The following is a 24,965-nucleotide window of genomic DNA, read 5'->3' on the forward strand; positions in this document are numbered from 1 at the left end:
TGCTTTTTTTTTTTTTTTTGTATTTGTCAGATGGAAAGGAAAAAAATGACATTATACTTCTATGTGGAAAGATTATTTGCAGTTTGACACGCAGTAGCTGCCAATGTTTTTCCTTTGGCTTCTGCGATTGGAGGAATTGCAAAACTGAAACAACGCTCACGGAACCCAAGGAAAAATTATGGTGCTTTATATGTTAAAAAGATAAAGAAAATACTGTCATCACTGACAAACCATTCTTTCGGAAGCAAAAGAAACATGCCAGACCATTCTGTTTTTAAAGTGGTGGAAACAAAAATACTCCATCTGTGTTTTAGTTTCTCCTGTTACTGCGCTGAACAAGACTGTGAGGTGCTGTTAAAACTTTGCTCGGCTTACCAAAAGGACATCCAAAAGAATCAAGATAGCCAATATAAGGCATCAAGAAATGTTACAATTTGAGAGAAAAGAATTGCAAAATTATTTTTCTTTAGAATAGGACATTGGCAAACAGGCATATTAATTATTACTACTTGATTTCTACAAGTAGTTTACATTGGATTTTGACAAACATGTTCACAATTTGTTGAAGGAATAGTGATTAAAATGTTGCTGAAATCTTTGATTTGTCAAGGTAGGACTATATTTTCAGGGATCATTTCTGTAGAATGCAAAGGGAGAAATGTGCTCGAAAGTGTCCATACTCACCTTCCATGATGATGAATTTTAGGGTTCTTGTCTCATTAGGACTGCTGTTGGCAGTGCTGCTCTCTGCAGATGCTGCCACCATTTGATGACTTGGTCATCTTTCTTGATGGGAAGATGGCTGGCGGGAACTCATTCAGAGTGGTTGTTTGAATGCTAAATGTCTATTTTTGTTTTAAAAACAGCTGAGTTTGCAAGTTTGTGTTTTTGTCTATTTTGAAAACTATGCTTTTTTTTTTTTTTGTATTTGTCAGATGGAAAGGAAAAAAATGACATTATACTTCTATGTGGGAAGATTATTTGCAGTGTGACACGCAGTAGCTGCCAATGTTTTTCCTTTGGCTTCTGCGCTTGGAGGAATTGCAAAACTGAAACAACGCTCACGGAACCCAAGGAAAAATTATGGTGCTTTATATGTTAAAAAGATAAAGAAAATACTGTCATCACTGACAAACCATTCTTTCGGAAGCAAAAGAAACATGCCAGACCATTCTGTTTTTAAAGTGGTGGAAACAAAAATACTCCATCTGTGTTTTAGTTTCTCCTGTTACTGCGCTGAACAAAACTGTGAGGTGCTGTTAAAACTTTGCTCGGCTTACCAAAAGGACATCCAAAAGAATCAAGATAGCCAATATAAGGCATCAAGAAATGTTACAATTTGAGAGAAAAGAATTGCAAAATTATTTTTCTTTAGAATAGGACATTGGCAAACAGGCAAATTAATTATTACTACTTGATTTCTACAAGTAGTTTACATTGGATTTTGACAAACATGTTCACAATTTGTTGAAGGAATAGTGATTAAAATGTTGCTGAAATCTTTGATTTGTCAAGGTAGGACTATATTTTCAGGGATCATTTCTGTAGAATGCAAAGGGAGAAATGTGCTCGAAAGTGTCCATACTCACCTTCCACGATGATGAATTTTAGGGTTCTTGTCTCATTAGGACTGCTGTTGGCAGTGCTGCCCTCTGCAGATGCTGCCACCATTTGATGACTTGGTCATCTTTCCTGATGGGAAGATGACTGGCGGGAACTCATTCAGATTGGTTGTTTGAATGCTAAATGTCTATTTTTGTTTCAAAAACAGCTGAGTTTGGATGTTTGTGTTTTGGTCTTTTTTGAAAACTATGCTTTTTTTTTTTTGTTATTGCCATATGGCAAGGAGAAAAATGACATTATACTTCTATGTGGGATGGTTATTTGCAGTGTGACACGCAGTAGCTGCCAATGTTTTTCCTTTGGCTTCTGCGCTTGGAGGAATTGCAAAACTGAAACAACGCTCACGGAACCCAAGGAAAAATGATGGTGCTTTATATGTTAAAAAGATAAAGAAAATACTGTCATCACTGACAAACCATTCTTTCGGAAGCAAAAGAAACATGCCAGACCATTCTGTTTTTAAAGAGGTGGAAACAAAAATACTCCATCTGCGTTTTAGTTTCTCCTGTTACTGCGCTGAACAAGACTGTGAGGTGCTGTTAAAATTTTGCTCGGCTTACCAAAAGGACATCCAAAAGAATCAAGAAAGCCAATATAAGGCATCAAGAAATGTTACAATTTGAGAGAAAAGAATTGCAAAATTATTTTTCTTTAGAATAGGACATTGGCAAACAGGCATATTAATTATTACTACTTGATTTCTACAAGTAGTTTACATTGGATTTTGACAAACATGTTCACAATTTGTTGAAGGAATGGTGATTAAAATGTTGCTGAAATCTTTGATTTGTCAAGGTAGGACTATACTTTCAGGGATCTTTTCTGTAGAATGCAAAGGGAGAAATGTGCTCGAAAGTGTCCATACTCACCTTCCACGATGATTAATTTTAGGGTTCTTGTCTCATTAGGACTGCTGTTGGCAGTGCTGCTCTCTGCAGATGCTGCCACCATTTGATGACTTGGTCATCTATCCTGATGGGAAGGTGGCTGGCGGGAACTCATTCAGAGTGGTTGTTTGAATGCTAAATGTCTATTTTTGTTTTAAAAACAGCTGAGTTTGCAAGTTTGTGTTTTTGTCTATTTTGAAAACTATGGTTTTTTTTTTTTTGTATTGTCAGATGGAAAGGAAAAAAATGACATTATACTTCTATGTGGGAAGATTATTTGCAGTGTGACACGCAGTAGCTGCCAATGTTTTTCCTTTGGCTTCTGCGCTTGGAGGAATTGCAAAACTGAAACAATGCTCACGGAACCCAAGGAAAAATTATGGTGCTTTATATGTTAAAAAGATAAAGAAAATACTGTCATCACTGACAAACCATTCTTTCGGAAGCAAAAGAAACATGCCAGACCATTCTGTTTTTAAAGAGGTGGAAACAAAAATACTCCATCTGCGTTTTAGTTTCTCCTGTTACTGCGCTGAACAAGACTGTGAGGTGCTGTTAAAACTTTGCTCGGCTTACCAAAAGGACATCCAAAAGAATCAAGATAGCCAATATAAGGCATCAAGAAATGTTACAATTTGAGAGAAAAGAATTGGAAAATTATTTTTCTTTAGAATAGGACATTGGCAAACAGGCATATTAATTATTACTACTTGATCTCTACAAGTAGTTTACATTGGAGGTTGACAAACATGTTCACAATTTGTTGATGGAATAGTGATTAAAATGTTGCTGAAATCTTTCGTTTGTCAAGGTAGGACTATACTTTCAGGGATTATTTCTGTAAAATGCAAAGGGAGAAATGTGCTTGAAAGTGTCCATACTCACCTTCCACGATCATGAATTTTAGGGTTCTTGTCTCATTAGGACTGCTGTTGGCAGTGCTGCTCTCTGCAGATGCTGCCACTATTTGATGACTTGGTCATCTTTCCTGATGGGAAGGTGGCTGGTGGAAACTCATTCAGAGTGGTTGTTTGAATGCTAAATGTCTATTTTTGTTTCAAAAACAGCTGAGTTTGCAAGTTTGTGTTTTGGTCTATTTTGAAAACTATGCTTTTTTTTTTTTTTTAGCAATTGCCACATGGAAAGGAAAAAATGAAATTATACTTCTGTGTGGGAAGATTATTTGCAGTGTGACACGCAGTAGCTGCCAATATTTTTCCTTTGGCTTCTGCGCTTGGAGGAATTGCAAAACTGAAACAACGCTCACGGAACCCAAGGAAAAATTATGGTGCTTTATATGTTAAAAAGATAAAGAAAATACTGTCATCACTGACAAACCATTCTTTCGGCAGCAAAAGAAACATGCCAGACCATTCTGTTTTTAAAGAGGTGGAAACAAAAATACTCCATCTGCGTTTCAGTTTCTCCTGTTACTGCGCTGAGCAAGACTGTGAGGTGCTGTTAAAACTTTGCTCGGCTTACCAAAAGGACATCCAAAAGAATCAAGATAGCCAATATAAGGCATCAAGAAATGTTACAATTTGAGAGAAAAGAATTGCAAAATTATTTTTCTTTAGAATAGGACATTTGGCAAACAGGCATATTAATTATTACTACTTGATTTCTACAAGTAGTTTACATTGGATTTTGACAAACATGTTCACAATTTGTTGAAGGAATAGTGATTAAAATGTTGCTGAAATCTTTGCTTTGTCAAAGTATGACAATACTTTCAGGGATCATTTCTGTAGAATGCAAAGGGAGAAATGTGTTCGAAAGTGTCCGTACTCACTTTCCACGTTGATGATTTTTAGGTTTCTTGTCTCATTAGGACTGCTGTTGGCAGTGCTGCTCTCTGCAGATGCTGCCACCATTTGATGACTTGGCCATCTTTCCTGATGGGAAGGTGGCTGGTGGAAACTCATTCAGAGTGGTTGTTTGAATGCTAAATGTCTATTTTTGTTTTAAAAACAGCTGAGTTTGCAAGTTTGTGTTTTGGTCTATTTTGAAAACTATGCTTTTTTTTTTTTTAGTAATTGCCACATGGAAAGGAAAAATTTACATTATACTTCTGTGTGGGAGGATTATTTGCAGTGTGACACGCAGTAGCTGCCAATGTTTTTCCTTTGGCTTCTGCGCTTGGAGGAATTGCAAAACTGAAACAACGCTCACGGAACCCAAGGAAAAATTATGGTGCTTTATATGTTAAAAAGATAAAGAAAATACTGTCATCACTGACAAACCATTCTTTCGGAAGCAAAAGAAACATGCCAGACCATTCTGTTTTTAAAGAGGTGGAAACAAAAATACTCCATCTGCGTTTTAGTTTCTCCTGTTACTGCGCTGAACAAGACTGTGAGGTGCTGTTAAAACTTTGCTTGGCTTACCAAAAGGACATCCAAAAGAATTAAGATAGCCAATATAAGGCATCAAGAAATGTTACAATTTGAGAGAAAAGAATTGCAAAATTATTTTTCTTTAGAATAGGACATTGGCAAACAGGCATATTAATTATTACTACTTGATTTCTACAAGTAGTTTACATTGGATTTTGACAAACATGTTCACAATTTGTTGAAGGAATAGTGATTAAAATGTTGCTGAAATCTTTGCTTTGTCAAGGTAGGACTATACTTTCTGGGATAATTTCTGTAGAATGCAAAGGGAGAAATGTGCTCGAAAGTGTCCATACTCATCTTCCACGATGATGAATTTTAGGGTTCTTGTCTCATTAGGACTGCTGTTGGCAGTGCTGCTCTCTGCAGATGCTGCCACCATTTGATGACTTGGTCATCTTTCCTGATGGGAAGATGGCTGGCGGGAACTCATTCAGAGTGGTTGTTTGAATGCTAAATGTCTATTTTTGTTTTAAAAACAGCTGAGTTTGCAAGTTTGTGTTTTTGTCTATTTTGAAAATTATGCTTTTTTTTTTTTTTTGTATTTGTCACATGGAAAGGAAAAAAATGACATTATACTTCTATGTGGGAAGATTATTTGCAGTGTGATACGCAGTAGCTGCCAATATTTTTCCTTTGGCTTCTGCGCTTGGATGAATTGCGAAACTGAAAAAACGCTCATGGAACCCAAGGAAAAATTATGGTGCTTTATATGTTAAAAAGATAAAGAAAATACTGTCATCACTGACAAACCATTCTTTCGGAAGCAAAAGAAACATGCCAGACCATTCTGTTTTTAAAGACGTGGAAACAAAAATACTCCATCTGCGTTTTAGTTTCTCCTGTTACTGCGCTGAACAAGACTGTGAGCTGCTGTTAAAACTTTGCTCGGCTTACCAAAAGGACATCCAAAAGAATAAAGATAGACAATATAAGGCATCAAGAAATGGTACAATTTGAGAGAAAATAATTGCAAAATTATTTTTCTTTAGAATAGGACATTGGCAAACAGGCATATTAATTATTACTACTTGATTTCTACAAGTAGTTTACTTTGAAGGTTGACAAACATGTTCACAATTTGTTGAAGGAATAGTGATTAAAATGTTGCTGAAATCTTTGGTTTGTCAAGGTAGGACTATACTTTTAGTGATCATTTCTGTAGAATGCAAAGGGAGAAATGTGCTTGAAAGTGTCCATACTTACTTTGCACGATGATGATTTTTAAGGTTCTTGTCTAATTAGGACTGCTGTTGGCTGTGCTGCTCTCTGCAGATGCTGCCACCATTTGATGACTTGGTCATTTTCCTGATGGGAAGGTGGCTGGTGGGAACTCATTCAGAGTGATTGTTTGAATGCTAAATGTATATTTTTGTTTCAGAAACAGCTGAGTTTGCAAGTTTGTGTTTTGGTCTATTTTGAAAACTATGCTTTTTTTTTTTTTTTTTTTGTAATTGCCAGATGGAAAGGAAAACATGACATTATACTTCTATGTGGGAAGATTATTTGCAGTGTGATACGCAGTAGCTGCCAATATTTTTCCTTTGGCTTCTGCGCTTGGAGGAATTGTGAAACTGAAACAACGCTCACGGAACCCAAGGAAAAATTATGGTGCTTTATATGTTAAAAAGATAAAGAAAATACTGTCATCACTGACAAACCATTCTTTCGGAAGCAAAATAAACATGCCAGACCATTCCGTTTTTAAAAACGTGGAAACAAAAATACTCCATCTGCGTTTTAGTTTCTCCTGTTACTGCGCTGAACAAGACTGTGAGCTGCTGTTAAAACTTTGCTCGGCTTACCAAAAGGACATCCAAAAGAATAAAGATAGACAATATAAGGCATCAAGAAATGTTACAATTTGAGAGAAAATAATTGCAAAATTATTTTTCTTTAGAATAGGACATTGGCAAACAGGCATATTAATTATTACTACTTGATTTCTACAAGTAGTTTACATTGAAGGTTGACAAACATGTTCACAATTTGTTGAAGGAATAGTGATTAAAATGTTGCTGAAATCTTTGGCTTGTCAAGATAGGATTATGCTTTCAGGGATCATTTCTGTAGAATGCAAATCGAGAAACGTGCTTGAAAGTGTCCATACTCACCTTCCACGATGATGAATTTTTGGGTTTCTTGTCTCATTAAGACTGCTGTTGGCAGTGCTGCTCTCTGCAGATGCTGCCACCATTTGATGACTTGGTCATCTTTCCTGATGGGAAGATGGCTGCCGGGAACTCATTCAGAGTGGTTGTTTGAATGCTAAATGTCTATTTTTGTTTTAAAAACAGCTGAGTTTGCAAGTTTGTGTTTTGGTCTATTTTGAAAACTATGCTTTTTTTTTTTTTAGTGATTGCCAGATGGAAAGGTAAAAAATGACATTATACTTTTATGTGGGAAGGTTATTTGCAGTGTGACACGCAGTAGCCGCCAATGTTTTTCCTTTGGCTTCTGCGCTTGGAGGAATTGCAAAACTGAAACAACGCTCACGGAACCCAAGGAAAAATTATGGTGCTTTATATGTTAAAAAGATAAAGAAAATACTGTCATCACTGACAAACCATTCTTTCGGAAGCAAAAGAAACATGCCAGACCATTCTGTTTTTAAAGAGGTGGAAACAAAAATACTCCATCTGCGTTTTAGTTTCTCCTGTTACTGCGCTGAACAAGACTGTGAGGTGCTGTTAAAACTTTGCTTGGCTTACCAAAAGGACATCCAAAAGAATTAAGATAGCCAATATAAGGCATCAAGAAATGTTACAATTTGAGAGAAAAGAATTGCAAAATTATTTTTCTTTAGAATAGGACATTGGCAAACAGGCATATTAATTATTACTACTTGATTTCTACAAGTAGTTTACATTGGATTTTGACAAACATGTTCACAATTTGTTGAAGGAATAGTGATTAAAATGTTGCTGAAATCTTTGCTTTGTCAAGGTAGGACGATACTTTCTGGGATCATTTCTGTAGAATGCAAAGGGAGAAATGTGCTCGAAAGTGTCCATACTCATCTTCCACGATGATGAATTTTAGGGTTCTTGTCTCATTAGGACTGCTGTTGGCAGTGCTGCTCTCTGCAGATGCTGCCACCATTTGATGACTTGGTCATCTTTCCTGATGGGAAGATGGCTGGCGGGAACTCATTCAGAGTGGTTGTTTGAATGCTAAATGTCTATTTTTGTTTTAAAAACAGCTGAGTTTGCAAGTTTGTGTTTTTGTCTATTTTGAAAATTATGCTTTTTTTTTTTTTTGTATTTGTCAGATGGAAAGGAAAAAAATGACATTATACTTCTATGTGGGAAGATTATTTGCAGTGTGATACGCAGTAGCTGCCAATATTTTTCCTTTGGCTTCTGCGCTTGGATGAATTGCGAAACTGAAAAAACGCTCATGGAACCCAAGGAAAAATTATGGTGCTTTATATGTTAAAAAGATAAAGAAAATACTGTCATCACTGACAAACCATTCTTTCGGAAGCAAAAGAAACATGCCAGACCATTCTGTTTTTAAAGACGTGGAAACAAAAATACTCCATCTGCGTTTTAGTTTCTCCTGTTACTGCGCTGAACAAGACTGTGAGCTGCTGTTAAAACTTTGCTCGGCTTACCAAAAGGACATCCAAAAGAATAAAGATAGACAATATAAGGCATCAAGAAATGGTACAATTTGAGAGAAAATAATTGCAAAATTATTTTTCTTTAGAATAGGACATTGGCAAACAGGCATATTAATTATTACTACTTGATTTCTACAAGTAGTTTACTTTGAAGGTTGACAAACATGTTCACAATTTGTTGAAGGAATAGTGATTAAAATGTTGCTGAAATCTTTGGTTTGTCAAGGTAGGACTATACTTTTAGTGATCATTTCTGTAGAATGCAAAGGGAGAAATGTGCTTGAAAGTGTCCATACTTACTTTGCACGATGATGATTTTTAAGGTTCTTGTCTAATTAGGACTGCTGTTGGCTGTGCTGCTCTCTGCAGATGCTGCCACCATTTGATGACTTGGTCATTTTCCTGATGGGAAGGTGGCTGGTGGGAACTCATTCAGAGTGATTGTTTGAATGCTAAATGTATATTTTTGTTTCAGAAACAGCTGAGTTTGCAAGTTTGTGTTTTGGTCTATTTTGAAAACTATGCTTTTTTTTTTTTTTTTTGTAATTGCCAGATGGAAAGGAAAACATGACATTATACTTCTATGTGGGAAGATTATTTGCAGTGTGATACGCAGTAGCTGCCAATATTTTTCCTTTGGCTTCTGCGCTTGGAGGAATTGTGAAACTGAAACAACGCTCACGGAACCCAAGGAAAAATTATGGTGCTTTATATGTTAAAAAGATAAAGAAAATACTGTCATCACTGACAAACCATTCTTTCGGAAGCAAAATAAACATGCCAGACCATTCCGTTTTTAAAAACGTGGAAACAAAAATACTCCATCTGCGTTTTAGTTTCTCCTGTTACTGCGCTGAACAAGACTGTGAGCTGCTGTTAAAACTTTGCTCGGCTTACCAAAAGGACATCCAAAAGAATAAAGATAGACAATATAAGGCATCAAGAAATGTTACAATTTGAGAGAAAATAATTGCAAAATTATTTTTCTTTAGAATAGGACATTGGCAAACAGGCATATTAATTATTACTACTTGATTTCTACAAGTAGTTTACATTGAAGGTTGACAAACATGTTCACAATTTGTTGAAGGAATAGTGATTAAAATGTTGCTGAAATCTTTGGCTTGTCAAGATAGGATTATGCTTTCAGGGATCATTTCTGTAGAATGCAAATCGAGAAACGTGCTTGAAAGTGTCCATACTCACCTTCCACGATGATGAATTTTTGGGTTTCTTGTCTCATTAAGACTGCTGTTGGCAGTGCTGCTCTCTGCAGATGCTGCCACCATTTGATGACTTGGTCATCTTTCCTGATGGGAAGATGGCTGCCGGGAACTCATTCAGAGTGGTTGTTTGAATGCTAAATGTCTATTTTTGTTTTAAAAACAGCTGAGTTTGCAAGTTTGTGTTTTGGTCTATTTTGAAAACTATGCTTTTTTTTTTTTTGTAATTGCCATATGGAAAGGAAAAATATGACATTATACTTCTATGTGGGAAGATTATTTGCAGTGTGACACGCAGTAGCTACCAATGTTTTTCCTTTAGCTTCTGCGCTTGGAGGAATTGCAAAACTGAAACAACGCTCATGGAACCCAAGGAAAAATTATGGTGCTTTATATGTTAAAAAGATAAAGAAAATACTGTCATCACTGACAAACCATTCTTTCGGAAACAAAAGAAACATGCCAGACCATTCTGTTTTTAAAGAGGTGGAAACAAAAATACTCCATCTGCGTTTTAGTTTCTCCTGTTACTGCGCTGAACAAGACTGTGAGGTGCTGTTAAAACTTTGCTCGGCTTACCAAAAGGACATCCAAAAGAATTAAGATAGCCAATATAAGGCATCAAGAAATGTTACAATTTGAGAGAAAAGAATTGCAAAATTATTTTTCTTTAGAATAGGACATTGACAAACAGGCATATTAATTATTACTACTTGATTTCTACAAGTAGTTTACATTGGAGGTTGACAAACATGTTCACAATTTGTTGAAGGAATAGTGATTAAAATGTTGCTGAAATCTTTGGTTTGTCAAGGTAGAACTATACTTTCAGGGCTCATTTCTGTAGAATGCAAAGGGAGAAATGTGCTCGAAAGTGTTCATACTCACCTTCCACGATGATGACGTTTAGGGTTCTTGTCTCATTAGGACTGCTGTTGGCAGTGCTGCTCTCTGCAGATGCTGCCACCATTTGATGACTTGGTCATCTTTCCTGATGAGAAGTAGACATGTGCATTCGTTTTCGTCCGAATGCATTTTCGTCCGAATTTCAGGTATTTTCGTTTTCGTTTTGACAAACGATAACGAAAGTGCAGATTCCGAAAAACGAAAGATCCGACATAAATAAATGCTTTTTTTCGTTTTCGTTGTTACAACAGTTCGATATAGAATAGGAGATTCGAAGTGACCGTTCGATATAGAATAGGAGATTCGACGTGACTCCATATGTCTATTGAACCTGTGGTCGAATGTGCCTAAGTTTCGTTTACCTCTATTACCTTAGGAGATTCGACGTGACTCCATATGTCTATTGAACCTGTGGTCGAATGTGCCTAAGTTTCGTTTACCTCTATTACCTTAGGAGATTCGACGTGACTCCATATGTTGTCTATTGAACCTGTGGTCTAATGTGCCTAAGTTTCGTTTACCTCTATTAGTCCTATTATATAGAAAAGCTTCGACAGAGAGTAAATATTCGACATAGAGAGAACAGAATCGACAGAGAGAAACGATACTGGAATTGGGTGGGGGAAGTAAAATAAAAAAAAAATAATGATGATGATGAATGTTATTGGCTGATTGTAACCAGAGAGGAGGAGCAGTAAACTAACAGAACACGTGTACAGCCAACTTACATTCACTTACGATTTGCTAGCAGAGAGAGACAGACACACTGAATTATTTCAGAAGACAGTCAATCTTAGCTAGTCCGTTTGTGTTCCTGAATCATTCAGCAATCAAGCATAAGCACAGCAGCAGAACAATAGTGAAGCAAGCTACAGTTGAACTTAGCTTTTTCCTAAAAATCTGATGCTATAGTGTTAGTGTGAGAAGCTTAGTGATTCTAGTGTTGCTGCTATAGCCTCAGAGGCTGCCTGTGTTGTGTGGGGATCTATTAGACTTGTGTTACCTGTCTGATCATCACTGTGATCGCTATCACCAGTCCACCTGTTTCTGTTCGAACGAGTACTAGTATATAATATATATACAGAAACAGCAATGTACCGTTCTGGAAACGCGAAGGCAGGTAGAGGTAGTGGTCGTGGACGCGGTCGACGCCTTGCTAAAAGAAGTGGCAAGGTCTCTGCTACTAGTGTCTCTGACACTTCTGCCACCACAAACATGCTGTCCACAACAGTGGGTGCCACCACCACCACCACCAGTTCTACTATGAGTTTTCCTGCCAGACCACCATCTGCTGCTGCTTCCACTGCCAGTGCAGTGCTTCCTTCTGCTTCTACAGGTGTCATGGCTTCTTATTTTTATGGGATAGGCAAGAAACCTAGTGTAAAACAAGTGGCGTTGCCTGTACACTCACAACCACCAATTACACAGCCAGTGACACTGCCCAGCTCCCCAAACAAGCAATTGAGGAAGACAGCAGCAGAGACAGAGTGCAAGACTTTTATATCATTGTCCCAAGAGAATGATTCTGAATGTGATGCTCCTCTTTCCCCAACCACTGCAGACGTTTTATACACTCTTACCCCACAAGAGTTGCAGCATGACGTAGAGCACGTGCAAGAGGAATATTCTGTGAGGAGTAGGACAGGTAGCAGTCCACTTTTTTCATCTGCTGCTAACTCCCCTTCTCCCTCTGTTATTATAGAGGAAGAATCCTGTGATGATAACACCGACCTCCCCAGCACCCCTGCAACAGCTTCCACCACTGGTGTGCTACCTGCTGCAGCTATATCAGCCCATACTACTACTAGTGATCAGGGTAAAGGGGCTGCATCCCGCCGCAGCAATGTGTGGAAATACTTCCAAACAGTGGAAGGCGGGTTCTTTGCAAAGTGCAAGTTGTGTGGGAAGCAAGTCAGCAGGGGTAAAAAGTTGGGACATTTAACCAACGCTGGTATGAACCTGCATCTCAGAAATCACCACAGTTCTACTTTACTGCGGGCAGAGGCAGAAAAAGATGGTAGAGCAGGAAGCAGCATAACAGGCTCTGACTGTACTGGTGGTACCTCCTCAGCCACACCACAGACTCAGAGCACAGCCCATAGAGAGGGTTCAATTAGGACAAACCGTCCACATGCAGTAGTTCCACTGCAGGCCCAATCAGGCTCCTCATCCTCCCAAGGACATTATCAGCCCACCCTAGATAGTTTTGTTGGCTTTAGCTCCAAGGGCATGTCAAAACAGCAGGCCAACAAGATCACCCGCCTCATTGGCCAATTCATTGCTGTTGGAGGAGCCTATTTTCGCATGATTGAAGGGGAGCCATTTAAACAGCTGATGCATGCCGTTGCTCCACGATACGTTATTCCTGCACGAACAACTTTCAGCAGAAAGATTGTTCCAGCACTGTACCATTCGTGTGCTGCATTATTAAAGGAAAAAATGGCCAAAGCTGAGGGTCAGACAATACATTTGACCACTGATTTGTGGACAGCTCCCAGCGGTCAACATGCTTTCCTGTCTTTGACTGCACACTGGTGGCAGGCCACTGTGCCTGTTGGTGGTGGCACTACTGCAAGAGCTCAAACTTCATCAGGAAGCAGGTCTGCAGCTCAAGTCCAGCAGGGTTATCAAGCTTTCCTGCTGCACACAGAAGTCCGCGATGATAGACACAGCTCTGCCAACATATTGCGGGCAATTAGAGCGATGTTGGCCAATTGGTTTGGAGAGCAGGCAGACACCAATGTTTCTGTTGGGTTCATAGTGACAGACGGAGGTTCAAACATGGTCAAAGCACTCCAAGATGGATCTTTTGTCGGTGTGCGCTGTTCTGCACACATACTGCATTTAGTGGTCAAGGGTGCAATCCCAGTGGAGAAAAACAACAAGATTGCTCACATTTTGGACCTTTGCAGGAAAATTGCAGGGCATTTCCACCGCAGTGTAGTTGCTAGTCAACTGTTGAGGGAGGAGCAAGAACAATCAGGGCTCCCCATACATCGCCTGAAACAAGATGTCAGCACCCGGTGGAACTATACCCTGGAAATGCTGGAACGCATTTTGGAGCAAAAGACAGCCATCCACAATATATCATCTCACCATAGCATTGGGATTGATTCCACACTGGGACGTGATGACTGGTGTATAATTGGCCAGCTTGTTTCTGTCTTAAAACCTTTTCGCAATGTGACGGAAAACTTGAGTCAGAGCAATGCCAGCCTAGGACAGGTCATACCCTTGTTTACCTATCTCATTGATAAGATGCGATCATTCCTAGAAAGCAGTGAGCCGGTTTGTGGCAGCCCACTTCATGCCGATGTAGCGTCTTTCATCAGAAAGCTACAAGACAATTTAAAAGATCGGCTAAATGACCGTGTCCGCAAAAGCCCTGAACTCATGCTGGCTACCCTGTGTGATCCCAGGATCAAAGGTAAACTGGCACTCAGAGACAACAGCCTTTCCTACTGGAAAGAAAAACTAATTGAAAGAGTCCATAATTTGCAGCAACAAAGAGGTATGCTGAATGAGGCCGATTTGGAACATTCAACTGCAATGACTGCTATTTCAAGGCCTGACACCATCACTCAAAAACAACTGAGTGGAGCATGTGCATGTTGGGTAGAGGCACTTGACAATCTGGTGGATGCAGGTCAAGCAGCAGGTAATCGAGAGGAGAGCAGTGCCTCTGAAATGGTCAGGGCCTACCTATATGAAGCCCCTTTGCTTCCTACAGAGGACCCTTTGACCTATTGGGATGGTAAGAAAAGTGTGTGGCCTGGTCTTTGCCTGGTTGGCCAGAAACTACTATCCTGTCCTCCAACCAGTGTGCAAAGTGAGAGAGTTTTCTCTATTACTGGGAACATCCTTAATCCACACCGTGCACAACTAACACCCCATTTGATGGAACAAATAACTTTCCTCAAATTTAACCTCCCCAAGCTGGGTTACCCTACCCTTAACTTGTGAGACCCGAATTATTGCCACCATGTGAAGAAGATACATGGGGCTCAGAGGAACCATCCAAATGTTGAGGAAAAGCATTTTTTTTTATTTTCTTACCACTTGAAGTTGACATTCACAATAGCAGTTCTCTTCGGTGTGACCCCAAGATTTAAATAGAATTTGTTTTTGTCAAGCAATCCAATTACTCCCTTTATTCCTTCCATCATCCTTTTTTGTAATGAATGTGTAATTGTGTATGTGTAGAGTGACTAGAGTGTGTGTGATTGCATAAATGAATGTTGTGTGAATGGACAGTAGCAAGGGTTGAAGCCTTGACGTGGCGCTACTGCTCACGTGTTGCTGTCTTTGTACATACAAATAGCAACCTGTGCTAATTTAACCATTTTTTTGTATGATGGTCTGGAAATAAGAGACAATGATTATTATTGATGGAGCGACTGTCAACTCAAGGATCAGAATATGTTACCAACACAACATAGAACAAAGAAACATACAGCTGGAAACGTGATTCTATGCAAGATAGATTAGTTGGTCACTGCTGAGCTGCACCCAGATGCCCATGACCCCTCATATTTGCCATCTCTGACCCAGGGGACACCAGGGCCCTCTCTTATCCTCTGCCTGTAAGGTCTCCTGAGACCAGGTGACAGATGCACTCCATAGAAGTTAGAAGTGCACTGCTAGGTACAGGTAGCTGATCTTAGGACTGACTGCTGCGGATTGTACCCAGGGAGATTCAGGACACAGGTCTACAGGATCACTAACACAGATCCCAATGGGAGCTGGAGCATAGATTCCCCCTGGGCGCGGAGTCTAAGAGCCAGCAGGTGTTCACCAGAGCCTCCAGTGGTGAGGATGGACTTCGCAGCAGTCTGGCTCCAGGTCGCGGCCCCTAGGGTCTCACAGCTCACACTCTCAGTAGACTACAAGAGAAGGAAGCAGCAGGCTGGGACAACAATGATAGTAAGGGTATAAGGCAGAGTTCAGGGCAACTAGCAGACTGGAACAGAGTACACGCCAAAGGTTCCGGGTCACAGGCAGACAGGGATGGTTGTGGACATGCCAAAAAGTGAAGGTCACAAGCAGACAGGAATCGCTGAGAACACACCAATGTCAGTAACAGAGACAAACATAGAGCACACAGCAAGCAGGAACCCAACCACACTTTGGATACTTTAGTGGTTTCTAATCACTACTAGCTTGCGGTGCACAGGTTAATATAAGGTTCCCTGATAGGGCCTGGGGTGGAGCCATGCTAGAGGAGAGGTTATAAAAACCACCAGGTGGAAGTGTCTGGCCTCTTAGTCTGAACACATGAGGGGAGGTATTGGTAAGCAGACAGAGGAAGATCACTGCATAACAAATAACAATTACACCGCCTGTTTCATGACCATCTGCAATTGTCTGAAGTCACTGGTGTGAGTAATCTACCCTGCTGCCATGTTACTCAAGCCCTGGAAATGATGCCTGCCCTTTGAGCTGTTTCCCCTTGTGATTGAGCTAGCCTCAGCCTGTGAACCTCTGTCCAGTTAACTGTTGCCCTCATGATTGCAAGCCTTCAACCTATGCCCTGTAAACTGTTGAGGGCTGTATGGTTAACCCCTGCTGTAACTATCTGCTGTGTATTCTGGTGGAGGGAAAGCTGAAAGGCGTGACTGGACACCAGAGGCGTAACTAGAAACCTCAGGGCCCCGGTGCAAGAAATCAGGAAGGCCCCCCAAAAAGCATTATTTTGATACTTTGTTTTTTTTTACAATGTATAACAAAAGTAAAACATTTCTGTTTCTGATTTAAAGTTACCATAACTGTCAAGAGGAAGCTTCTATGAACAACTTTATCCATGCCCAAAAAATGCAGCCTGCCCATGTCCCCCAATGCAGCGCGTGTCCCCCAATGCAGCGCGTGTCCCCCGTGCAGCCTGTGTCCACCAATGCAGCGTGTGTCCCCCAATGCAGCCTGTGACACTAGTTCAGTGTGTGTCCCCCAGTGCAGCGTGTGACCCCCCATGCAGCTTGTGTCACCAGTGCAGTGTGTCCACCAGTGCAGCCTGTGTCCCCCAGTGCAGCCTGTGTCCACCAATGCAGCCTGTGTCCACCAATGCAGCGTGTGACACCAATGCAGCGTGTGACACCAATGCAGCGTGTGTCCCCCAATGCAGCCTGTGACACCAGTTCAGTGTGTGTCCCCCAGTGCAGCGTGTGGACACCAGTGCAGTGTGTGACCCCCATGCAGCTTGTGTCACCAGTGCAGTGTGTCCACCAGTGCAGCCTGTGTCCCCCAGTGCAGCGTGTGACACCAATGCAGCCTGTGTCCACCAATGCAGCGTGTGACACCAATGCAGCGTGTGTCCCCCAATGCAGCCTGTGACACCAGTTCAGTGTGTGTTCCCCAGTGCAGCATGTGGACACCAGTGCAGTGTGTGACCCCCCATGCAGCTTGTGTCACCAGTGCAGTGTGTCCCCCAGTGCAGCGTGTGGACACCAGTGCAGTGTGTGTCCACCAGTGCAGCGTGCCGTGTATCCCCCAGTGCAGTGTGTGTCCCCCATGCAGCCTGTGTCCCCCGTGCAGTGTGTGTCCCCCAATGCAGCCTGTGTCCCCCAGTGCAGCCTGTGTCCCCCAGTGCAGCGTGTGGACACTGGACACCAGTGCAGCGTGTGGACACCAGTACAGTGTGTGACCCCCCCATGCAGCGTGTGGAGCCCAGTGCAGCCTGTGTCCCCCAGTGCAGCGTGTGACACCAATGCAGCCTGTGTCTCCCAGTGCAGCCTGTCTCCACCAGTGCAGTGTGTGACCCCCCATGCAGCCTGTGTCCCCAGTGCAGCGTGTATCCACCAGTGCAGTGTGTCCCCCAGTGCAGCCTGTGTCCCCCAGTGCAGCCTGTGTCCCCCAATGCAGCGTGTGGACACCAGTGCAGCGGTGGTACTGCAGGGGGGCAATGGTGGTACTGGAGGGGGACTTCTTACTGATCCCATCCCCCCACCGATCTCATCCTTAAACACTGTGCAATCGCAGAGGGGAGAGCTCCTCCGTCGCCTTCAATGAATTGGTCAGCCCAGTTTTTTAAGTGTCTGCTCCACATCCCTTACAGTATCTCTGCCTATGGATAGGCGGGGGCGGAGCGCTTCTCTCTCACGGTCTCTCCCCTCACAGTTGATGAAAGCCCCCCTCCCCGCGGCATGAACCCAACAGACACAAACCCCCGACAGGCAGGTGGGCCCTTCACGCGTCGGGCGGGCGGCCAGTGGGCCCCCTGAAGTGGTGAACTACAGGGCCCTATCTCCCGGTAGAGGAAGACACCTAAGGGGCTCAAAGGTCCCCCTCTGAACCCTGAAGCTATTGAGACAAGCTCGCCTACATTTTACCTTGTTGGAGAAGATACAGGAATTGGCTAACTGAATTTAAGAGAGTATGGTGCAAAATCACCTCCCGTTGATGCCTTATACCATAAATATCTGAAGCCCTTATGCCAACCGCAGGCTCCTATACATATAAAAGTGTGATGTCGATGTGAAAATCGCTCTATCTGCCTAGAGAAATACTTTCTTGTGGTTCTCCTTTTTCTTCCTGCATATTTCTCTTGGGGTGCCCCCATGAAGAAATGTAAAAAATTGATAAAGCTCCTAAGGAAGCGTTGACCAAAACACGAAACATGTAGAGTGCCAGAATATATTTAAGATCGGTTCTGTAATTAATACCCTGTCTAGCGTAATCCTTTCTTATATTGAATATTAATGTACAATTTTTCATTCTTCGGGCATATACTATATATATAACTAATAGATAGATAGATATGGTTAGGTTATTGCCTAAAATGTACTAATGTAGACAGGATATAAAGCAGTACTTGATATGCTTTTACTCTTCTATATTTTATACAAATAAATATTTTTTTCTATATTCCTTTTCTTTTCTTGTTTTTTCCCTTTTGTGTACTTAAATATAATATTATGCCTAAAAAGTCCAACATAACCAACAGTTTTTTGAGGTTTTTTGCTGTGTGAGTTTTTCTCCCCTTTCCCTGTTTTTTTCCCCTCATTTTGCTTTATTTCAAGCTATTTAAAGGATGTGGCAATTGGATTTTTTAACTTGGAGTGTATCCACAGAAACCACCCTGTGATAGATACACACTACTTTTATTGTTAACTACAGGGCCCAGTCACGCTTGCGACTGTTGCGACTCTGATAATTTCGCCACTGCTGGACACAATATACATGGGATTACCCTCTGCACAGTGAAATAGTGTAGAGAGAAATCTCTTAAATTTTCTAGGTTCAGCCTGATGGTTAAATGTAGGAAAAGCACAATTATAAGGCCTCTACTAAGTTTATAACTATAAATGGAGTAGTTAATTTAGAGAAACAACATCACATACATATCATAATGAATCGAACTAGGAAAGCAAAACTCAAGAAAACAAGTAGTTTTAAACAACTATTTTTTTTAATGTAGCAAAATATAAAAACATACAAAAATATATACAAATAAACTAAAAAAAACTAATTACATATCCTGATCCTCCCCCAACCTGGTGAGCAGACGCTGTAGGGACATATTCATCCCAGCCATCTGCTCACCAAGGTGCCGAAGGCTCCTTCGGCACCTCTCCAGAGCCACATACTGACGGCGATTGTGGAGGCCCAAGGAACGCCCTAGCCTCCTGGAATAGGCGTACTGCCTTTCTTGGACCTCCAAAATGTGCCGCAGATAATCTATATGTGGCTCTGGAGGGGGGGGAGGGGTGGGGAAACCGCGGCTTGAGGCACGGAGGAGGAGGAGGCAGCACCCATGGCTGTATCCAGGTGGGGGGAGGATACTGGAGGATGAAAGGGCCCTGGAGAAGCTGCTGAGGAAGGACGGTCAGGCCAACCAGACGCGGGCAGGTTGGACTCATCCACGGGGTGAAGTTCAAGGATAAAGACTTCACCTGTGAGGAAAAGCAAATACATTAGATAGATAATACAATACATACATTACACATGGCTTCTGCACTCTAACCATACATAACATGGTAACATGGGGACGGTTACTTTGATTTAGTTCATCGGCGCAGAGCACTAGCCTATTGTCAGATTAGCTCAGTGTCATGAATTTTGGTGATACGCAAACAACTGTGTTAGGCTGGGTTCACACTTGTGCGATGCGGGAACCCTGCGATTCCACTACGGGTTCCTCCATCGCACCCGACTCGCACAACAGTTCACAACGACATATGCGAACTGCTGGGGAGTGTCATACAATGTTAATGACACCCCCATTTCAGTTAGCATGTTGCACTGCAAAGTGTCAGTTTGGACATGAATCAGATCGCATGGGTGCCATGCGATCCGATTCTGGTGCGGAAACAAAAAAGGTTCCAGTGCGAGTTTAGTCCGAATGCGATACGATTTCAGTCATACTATCTGTATGGCTGAAATCTCATTGCACGGACATCGCCTGCAATTTGCACTGCAGTGCAAATCGCATGCGATTTTGCACTATGCAGCAGTGTGAACTGGCCCTGAGCCTAGGTTTCCACAAATTTGATGGATAGCAATGTTAACTGTGAAGTTGACTCAGAATGCAGTTCACATGCACACTAACCCCGCTTTTCATTTAGGCCATTTTAATGTGACTTGAGGTCCATATACCTCCAGAATACACAGGCATGGCTTCAAGTTACGGCAGAATCGTGCAACTTTCAGGCTTTTCAGGCCAACACAGCCTGAAATTTGTACAATTCTGCCGCAATTTTGATGCGACTTTAAAGCAATGCCTGTGTATTCCAGAGGTCTATGGATCTCAAGTTGCATCAAAGTGGGACCAAAGTAGTGCAGGGACTACTTTGAAGTCGCACAGATACGAAAAATACTCATTGGAAATCATAGAGTACAAAGTCGCAGGACAAGTTGCACAAGTGGAAATGGAGCCTAAATGAAAAGTGGGTTTTTGTGCATGTGAACTGCATTCTGATGGGCCAACTTTCCAGTTAACATTGCTAGCCATCAGATTTGCCCGTAGCCTTTACAGCGCATGCGCAGGAATGATGATCAGATTTTACTACCACTACCATGAGCTAGTTTCACACTTGTGCGACTTGAAAGTCAAATGCTTTTGCCATGATTTTTGCCATGACTTGAAGCAATGTTTGTGTAATCTTGATGTCTCTGCCACAAGTCGCATCAAAGTCAGACAAAAGTAGTACAAAAACTACTTTGAAGTCGCACAGATATGAACTGAACTCGTTGGTAATCATGGTGTGTGGCTTGTCATGCGACTTTGCAGTCTCAAGTCGCAGGACTAGTCGCACAAGTGTGAAAGGGCCTGAGGCTGTCCGTACCACCTGATCACTGGTTTAGTGTATTTTTTTACTGGTGGTGACTCGTGATTCTTTCAGTGTACTGGGTTCTAAAAACTGATATGACTCTTTAACTCGGTAACAACTTGTATGATTCTTTATTTAACCACTTGCCGCCCACCCTATAGGCAATTGACGGCGGCAAAGTGGTTTCATAATCCTGACCGGAAGTATTATGACGTGATCAGGATTATGAGCCGCTGCGCGCCCCCGGGGGCGCGCATCGCGGCGATCGTTGTTGCGGGGTGTCAGTCTGACACCCGGCAACTACGATCTCGGTAAAGAGTCGTAGTCGTACTCGTAGACGGAGACTCTTTACCACGTGATCAGCCGTGTCCAATCACGGCTGATCACAGTGTAAATGGGAAGAGCCGGTGATCGGCTTTCCCTCACTCGCATCTGTCAGACGCGAGTAGAGGAGAGCCGATCGGCTGATCCTCTGACAGGGGGGGGTCTGTGCTGATCGATTATCAGCACAGCCCCCCCGAGGATGACCACACTGGACCACCAGGGACACCACCAGACCACCAGGGAAAAGGTAATCCTCCCTAGACCACCAGGGATGCCAGTTAGCACAATGGGTGCCAATCAGTGCCCATAATGGATGCCAATCAGTGCCCACAATGGGCATCACTGATTGGCATGCATTATTGTTTGGCACTGATTGGCATCCATTACTATAGCATAACACCAATGCCGCCTATGAGTGCCCACCTGTGCCGCCTATGAGTGCCCACCTGTGCCACCTATGAGTGCCCACCTGTGCCACCTATGAGTGCCCACCTGTGCCGCCTATCCATGCCCATCTGTGCCGCCTATCCATGCCGCCCATCCGTGCCGACCATCTGTGCCGCCCATCCGTGCCGACCATCCGTGCCAATTTGTGCCACCTATCAGTGTCCGTCCGTGTCGCCCATCAGTGCCGCCTATCAGTGCCACTTCATTGGTGCCCAACAGTGCCGCCTTATCAGTGCCCATCAGTGTAGCCCCATCAGTGCCCATCAGTGAAGGAGAAAACGTACTTATTTAAAAAGTTTTGAAACTGAAACAAAAAAATATTATTTTTTTCAAAATTTTCGGTATTTTTTTATTTGTAGCGCAAAAAATAAAAACCGTAGAGGTGATCAAATACCACCAAAAGAAAGCTCTATTTGTGGGAAAAAATGATAAACATTTCATTTGGGTACAGTGTAGCATGACCGCGCAAATGGTCATTCAAAGTGCGACAGCGCTGAAAGCTCAAAATTGGTCTGGGCAGGAAGGTGTTTAAGTGCCCAGTATTGAAGTGGTTAACTCGGTGTACTGTGAATGAACTCCTGACTCTTGTTTTAAGTTTGTATCCAGTTCCTGAGTGTCACTGTGCTTAGAGTCAGCTGATCTCACTCAAGGATCATATTACCAGGCCTGCTCTGCTATGTACTGTAGTGTACTGAGTGCACAGTGTGAAGTGTTTCAAACGAATCAGTTCACTCAGATAAATCGATTCATCCAGTTCACTGAAAATAATCGATTCAAAAGAACGAATCATTCATGAACTGGACATCACTAAATCAGACATCATGAGGAAAGAGTTTTTTAACACCCTAGGCGAAACCTAATTTTGCCGCCCCTTTGGCCCCACCACTGACTCCACCCCTTTTGCCCTGCCCATGTATACCCCACCTTTTTATAGATTGCTAGCATTTTGGGGGTGGAGTCCGTCACTGAGCCTGGAGGTGGTGGGTGGGGGCATCGGTAAGGCACCCAGGATTGATGTGTGCTCTAGGCCAGCACCTACCTTGTCTATAGGTAGCACTGGCCCTGTACAGGGGATATGTACACAGATAATTTAAGGCACTGATAATCAGTGCAGGCCCTTCAGTACCACCTATCAGTGCCCATGGGCACTGAGTGATACTTATATGCAGTGTCACCTCCATCACTGCAGCCTATCGGTGGGAACCCGTCATAAGGGGCACAACAGGTGTACAGACCTGGGAACTCAGCTCAGGGATGGTGAGAACCCCTCATAATGGGCACAGCGGGTGTACAGACCTGGGAACTCAGCACAGGGATGGTGGGAACCCCTCATAATGGGCACAACGGGTGTACAGACCCGGGAACTCAGCACAGGGATGGTGAGAACCCCTCATAATGGGCACAGCGGGTGTACAGACCTGGGAACTCAGCACAGGGATGGTGGGAACCCCTCATAATGGACACAGTGGGTGTACAGACCCGGGAACTCAGCACAGGGATGGTGAGAACCCCTCATAATGGACACAGTGGGTGTACAGACCCGGGAACTCAGCACAGGGATGGTGAGAACCCCTCATAATGGACACAGCAGTTGTAAAGACCCCAGAAATGAGCACAGGGATGATGGGAACCCCTCATAATGGGCACAGCGGGTGTGCAGACCTCGGGGGGGGGGGCAGCATTTTAGAAATTATTGGCTATATTTTTTTCCTGCAGCTGCTGGTGGAAGGGAGAGGAGAAAAAGACAATTTCAGATGCTGCAAGTGAGGGAAAATACAGCCCAGTTCTAGTAAATGCTGCACTAGTATCAGCAGCAGTAACCTGGAGAATCCCTATGGACTAGTAATGGGCAGCAGCCTGGTCGCCAGCAGAAGAAAGAAACAAACAGAGCCAACACACTGACTGCCCTGCACAGCACTGATATCAGTAATAGCATTGTGTGTGTAGCTGGACACTGATCATCACTCACACACATCCTCTGCTTCCAACCTGCTGTGCAGTGATCAGGGGAGGGGGGACATTCCAGGGAGCTCAGGGGTTATCAGGAAGAGCTGAACTGAACGCTGATATCATATCATCCTGTCCTTAAATTTGCAGACACCGAAGGAACGATTTACTGTGCCATGTAATGGGCGGGCTGAGTGTGTACAGAGCAGTCAGTGTATGCCACCAGCATTTCATATTTAAAATACTATTTCCCTGGAAAATACTAAAAAAGTTGTACTTACTCCCTGCATCTGCCGCGTCTGGCTGGTCACCTTCCGGCGCATCCCCAGCAGCCTCTCCAGGGCAGGTCTCATCCACCTCCTGCTCAGCAGCTGTTGATCAATTTAATATAGAAAAGACAATTACAATCTGCAGTGTACAACAATCTCACACACATTAGTACAAAAACATTGAAACATGTATGATCACTCAGCAGCAGATATACCAGCAAGATTATACTAACTTACATGTGGGTGTTGCCGCCTCAGCCTCTTCCTCCTCCTCAGTCTCCCCTTCGGACTGCACGATGACAAGACCTATTTAATAATAAAGGAGAAATGATGAACTTTACAATGTTCAAGCTTTAAAGATATTACTATAAATAAATACTGTATAAAGATAAAATTAAATAATTATCCATTAGCATGGCAATCCAAAAATAAATTACAAAAACAGTAAAAAAAATTAAAAACAGGGAGGCACTTACCTGTCCTGGTTCCAGCGGCGAGTGCTAGGTGCACGACACTGATCAGGCGCCTCAGTTCAGAGCGGCGACGTTCTGTCAGATTACGTAAGTTACACAAGCGCTTGCGTTACCTGACAGAACGTCGTAGAGGCTCCACCTGTCACTGCTTGAGTGAGAAGCAATGACATTGGAATCGACAATGGAAGGCTGGATAAATGGAAAAGGATCCACTGTATTAGTGTCACTACTACAGTACTACTGTACTTACTGGGTGTTGATGCAGAGGATGATGAGGACTCCTCCTCCGGCCTCGGCTTCCGGCGGCGCTCCTGGATACGATCTTTAAATAAAATCAAACACAACATGGTGAATGCCCGATGCTTGCCAATCAAAAAACCCTCCTGCACAATGTAATGCTGACACCAACCTTGATGAGCCAGGAGCTGGCTGATCTCCTCCTCCCCTATGCCCTCTAACAGCTCCGCCTCATGGGGGAGGAGAGGCACCCACTTCCCTCTGCGACCCGACTGCCTGCGTTTACGTGCAATGGAGCTGCAAAACAAAAAGAGAAGAGAAACGGGTTCCATAATTAATCGACAAT

General features: G+C 42.6%; 11 non-coding genes and 1 pseudogene across 11 annotated transcripts; all 12 read left to right on the top strand.

The window, feature by feature from the left end:
• The first annotated feature begins 612 nt into the window (after window positions 1-612).
• LOC143984921 (small nucleolar RNA U3) lies at window positions 613-827 on the top strand. Its single transcript, XR_013275253.1, has one exon. It is a non-coding gene; the product is annotated as a small nucleolar RNA U3 (small nucleolar RNA).
• Window positions 828-1,517: 690 nt separating this feature from the next.
• On the top strand, window positions 1,518-1,732 carry LOC143985120 (small nucleolar RNA U3). Its single transcript, XR_013275423.1, has one exon. It is a non-coding gene; the product is annotated as a small nucleolar RNA U3 (small nucleolar RNA).
• A 688-nt stretch (window positions 1,733-2,420) lies between these two features.
• Window positions 2,421-2,635, top strand: LOC143985052 (small nucleolar RNA U3). Its single transcript, XR_013275365.1, has one exon. It is a non-coding gene; the product is annotated as a small nucleolar RNA U3 (small nucleolar RNA).
• A 688-nt stretch (window positions 2,636-3,323) lies between these two features.
• LOC143985270 (small nucleolar RNA U3) lies at window positions 3,324-3,538 on the top strand. The gene has a single exon (XR_013275548.1). It is a non-coding gene; the product is annotated as a small nucleolar RNA U3 (small nucleolar RNA).
• Window positions 3,539-4,230: 692 nt separating this feature from the next.
• LOC143985173 (small nucleolar RNA U3) lies at window positions 4,231-4,445 on the top strand. Its single transcript, XR_013275470.1, has one exon. It is a non-coding gene; the product is annotated as a small nucleolar RNA U3 (small nucleolar RNA).
• Window positions 4,446-5,134: 689 nt separating this feature from the next.
• On the top strand, window positions 5,135-5,349 carry LOC143984990 (small nucleolar RNA U3). The gene has a single exon (XR_013275312.1). It is a non-coding gene; the product is annotated as a small nucleolar RNA U3 (small nucleolar RNA).
• A 691-nt stretch (window positions 5,350-6,040) lies between these two features.
• On the top strand, window positions 6,041-6,254 carry LOC143985274 (small nucleolar RNA U3). The gene has a single exon (XR_013275552.1). It is a non-coding gene; the product is annotated as a small nucleolar RNA U3 (small nucleolar RNA).
• A 694-nt stretch (window positions 6,255-6,948) lies between these two features.
• Window positions 6,949-7,164, top strand: LOC143984938 (small nucleolar RNA U3). The gene has a single exon (XR_013275269.1). It is a non-coding gene; the product is annotated as a small nucleolar RNA U3 (small nucleolar RNA).
• Window positions 7,165-7,854: 690 nt separating this feature from the next.
• Window positions 7,855-8,069, top strand: LOC143984932 (small nucleolar RNA U3). The gene has a single exon (XR_013275263.1). It is a non-coding gene; the product is annotated as a small nucleolar RNA U3 (small nucleolar RNA).
• Window positions 8,070-8,759: 690 nt separating this feature from the next.
• LOC143985275 (small nucleolar RNA U3) lies at window positions 8,760-8,973 on the top strand. Its single transcript, XR_013275553.1, has one exon. It is a non-coding gene; the product is annotated as a small nucleolar RNA U3 (small nucleolar RNA).
• Window positions 8,974-9,665: 692 nt separating this feature from the next.
• Window positions 9,666-9,881, top strand: LOC143984939 (small nucleolar RNA U3). The gene has a single exon (XR_013275270.1). It is a non-coding gene; the product is annotated as a small nucleolar RNA U3 (small nucleolar RNA).
• Window positions 9,882-10,573: 692 nt separating this feature from the next.
• On the top strand, window positions 10,574-10,779 carry LOC143985286 (small nucleolar RNA U3; annotated as a pseudogene).
• The last annotated feature ends 14,186 nt before the right edge of the window (window positions 10,780-24,965 follow it).

This window comes from Lithobates pipiens, unplaced genomic scaffold (genome assembly GCF_037356315.1).
Source record: "Lithobates pipiens isolate NorthernLeopardFrog02 unplaced genomic scaffold, aLitPip1_a1.2 Scaffold_16, whole genome shotgun sequence".
NCBI classification, from domain to species: Eukaryota; Metazoa; Chordata; class Amphibia; order Anura; family Ranidae; genus Lithobates; species Lithobates pipiens.